Here is a 3,801-nt window from a genome sequence, read left to right on the forward strand (position 1 = left end):
GTAGTATTTAGTGTGCGAGGGGAGAAGTTTAGCCAACTTCTTTGGCCTGGAGGAAACTCTCTGCCCCCCCCCCCCCATCCTCCCCTCACCCAACCAACCCCCCCCCCCCCCCCCCCCCCGCAGGGCCCCCATTGGTCTGCATATGGTCACGCTCATCTGCATATATTAGCATAACTGAAAACAGCTTTGAAAAGGTTGAAATAGTAAACAGTTCCTCATGCGGAAACCAAACAGCTTTCAGGACCTGTCGCCACGCAGAACCTGCTGGAGGTTGTCCAGAAACCTGAGATCTGTGCCAGCGATACTGTTGCCCCACGTTTGTAATTAAATAAAAAAATGAACAAGATGTGTCTGATTATGACCGGTTGTTTGTAGATTTTAGGTTGTTTTTTTTCTAAATGTAGATGTTTTGGTCTGTTGTGAGTTAAGTTAGATAAAGAAAGAAGTTGTGTCTTTCTTTCGACAAAGATAAAAACAAAGATACACTAGCCTGTGAGGTCAGGGGACACGTCAGTATTTACTCGAAGACCTGAAATAATTAATTTTCTTATTAAATGTATTTCATTATCATATCAACTTAATTTACTCAAAAGGTTAAAACACGTTTTTTCTTTGTTTGAAAGCATCTTTTGAATCTATTTGGTCATGAATATAAAAGGAACATCAAGTAAAAAACGGTGGTTCCAATGCATGATGACGCACACTGCTCCTCGACTGAGGAAAACCTTTGGTTCAACAGAATCTCAGTTCTTATCTCCAAACAGGAAACAGCCGAAATGACCTCACGCAGGTACCAGACTTCCTCTTGTTTTCAAACGACGTAGACAAACAGAAATCTTTCCAACATTAAGATTTGAGACAGATTTTTTACTCCATGACAAGGCGGAAGTCTGTAGGCGCTTCGGTAAAGCCACGAAGATGGAATAATAATCTATTTCAGTAAAACGTGGCAAAAAACTAGAAACGGGTGTGACCACAGCCAATTTGGACTCTTCACCGCTATGGACATGGAATATTCTTTAACATTCTCTCTTCATCTGATTAAGCAACCTAGAGAGAGAGAGAGAGAGAGTGAACGATATCCAAACAGAGACGGACATAGTTGACCCAAGGCTATATCCCAGAAACACTATCCTTGTGAGAAGAGCAGAAAGGGAGAGAGCAAGTGGAACAGATTCCCCTCTATTTATTTAAAATGTGTTTCGATGTGAAAGATGTCTTGTAATTTTAGACCGCAGTGGTCTCTTACGTGATTATCGATTTTGTGAACTTATGTTTGTGTGTGTGTGTGGTGTTTGTTTGTGTGTGTGTGTGTGTGTGTGTGTGTGTGTGTGTGTGTGTGTGTGTGTGTGTGTGTGTGCGTGTGCGTGTGCGTGTGTGTGTGTGTGTGTGTGTGTGCATTTGATTAACCATGTTTATTAATATCAGAGAGGTTTTCTGAAAGCCTGCAAGTGCTCTTTGTATTAACGAGGGAGGTCAACATGAGCTGAATCATATTTCAAAGACAGCGTCTCTCCCCTGCTCAATGTCTAGCATCTGTTTTGCTCAGTTTAACAGATACACGATACACACAAACACGCAAACAAAGCAGTAATAAACACCATTCTCCCAGCGAGAGAGACACACAATGCTCTTTCAGCCGCACTGCTTCGCTTTGGATTTAATCACCAAATTAAATAAACTGAAAAATGGCCCTTAAGTAACTAGAAGTGTGTCCTCGCTGACAGGACGCGTCAAACAAGCTCCAATAAAAGTAGTCTTCGACTGAACCGTCGCCCCCTCTGTCCTCCATCGCTCATCAGCGGTCGAAGCAACCCCCTCTTCCTCCGTGGGGGACGGCGCGTTTCTTCGTCGCTCTTCAAGAACCCCGGGCGTGGCGGCGCATAACACAACACCATTACCTCGCCCGGCACCAGCTGCTCCGCCGCTAGCTCCTCTGGCGGACGCTCCCGTTGGAGTGGAGAGAGATAGGATGGAGCGAGGTCAGGTGTATCAGAGAGGGAGACGGGCGGGGGGGGGGGGGGGGGTAGAGGGAGACAGGTGAGGGAGACGGATGTGGGGTGGGGGGGAGGGTGGACGACGTTTCTCCGACGATTGAGTAAAAGTCCGTAGCGAGGGAGGCGTACAACGGCGTCCCCCCGTCCGCGAGCTGCCGGGTTCTAGTGTCCACATCTGTGGCGGCGCGCTTCACTACGCGCCCATCTGCTCGTCCAGACACCGTCGTGAATCAAAGTCATTCACATCCTCAGTCTGAAGTCTCTCAAACCTGTGTTCGGCCTGGCTCTTGGGTTTCTTATTCGAGCATTCGACCGTCACATGGACCTGGTGTTTGTATCCCACGAATTATTCAGACTTGTTTTGACTTGATCTTCTTCTTCACTGTTTGACTGTATCTTCCTCCTTTTACCCAATTTGTGCAGCGTTGACCTTGTTAAAGCCGCCACTCTTTTTAGATATTAGAGTTTACTGCTTTTGCATGTTGTGAAATAGTAGTGGTCTGCAATATTTTCACCAAAAGTTGAACTTTTTATGTTATTTCCAGAATCGGACCGATGGAAGACGCAAACCCCAGACCAATGAAAGCAATGGTCCAACAGAGCGATGTTGCAGACCACACAAACATGCATATGTATGGCTACTCTCTTATATTAGAAATGAACTGAAGATAGGACATCTCCCCCTTAATAAGTTCTTATCTATGAAAGCTATTAAACATTAGGTATATATATAGAATAGGAAGTAAGATGTAGAAACCTGTAATCCTTTTGAGACTCCACTTCTAATATTTCACTGGAACAGCCTTTTGTCCAACCTAAACTAAGAATTTGAAAGAAAACATGAAATAAAAAAGGACTTCTTATTCAGCAAAGGATACAGATACTTTTAAAAGCAACATTTGAAGGTTCAGTGCCTGCGACACAACCAGGTTCAGTTGGCAATTATATCTGACAGACCTTTAATACGAGGCAGTTAATAGTCCCCCTGCCCACCATCAATATATGAACGCTGTAATATATTTCATAAAATACGAAAAAATGGAATAAAAATAAGAGTGAACCCACATGTGTGAACAGTAAAAGAGATATTTTTTACGCCAGACCTGTGTTTCAGGACATGCTAGTGTTGGTGTCCTTGGCTCATCTGCCAGGAGAAATGTGTTTATACTGCGAAAATTAAGTGAATACTGGGTGAATCTAGTTTATACTGTGTTTCCTGTATACATCGAGTATAAACTCATAAAACACCGTCCTGGCATGGCACATTCCTGACCCTATGAATATCAAATAATTATTATCACTGTTTGTGTAGAACTTTATTCAAGGTCATCTATTGAGCTAAACCTGTATCATGGACATATATTTGCATACTGCAACAGGGTAGGGTTGAGGTCAGAAGCTGGCCTCTATCCTGCACTTATTGAACCCATATTTCGGCGAGACTCTCTCTGCTCCTTGAAGAATGTGAGAACGGCGTTCCCGTGACAGGCGATGCACATAAAACAATCTGCACAGTTACAGTCAGGGTTACAAGCAGCCTTTTCCCCTGAAGGAAACACATTTTGAGCAGGGGGGGGGGGGGGGGGGCGGGGGAGATCTCTCAATAGCACAGGGTGAACCTGGCCTTCGGCTGCTGTCGCATGCGACTCGTACATTGTGTAAGACCGAGTGATGCATGACAGACCACGGTCAGCAGCATGGAGTTTAGCCAACAGATGAAGCTGCAAGCGTAACGCACTTAAGGGGTGAGATATGGAGACTGTGTGCAGAGGTGAGGGGGCATAAATCGGGGCTAATGTACCGG

Source organism: Gadus macrocephalus, chromosome 16 (assembly GCF_031168955.1).
Source record: "Gadus macrocephalus chromosome 16, ASM3116895v1".
Classification (NCBI taxonomy): Eukaryota; Metazoa; Chordata; class Actinopteri; order Gadiformes; family Gadidae; genus Gadus; species Gadus macrocephalus.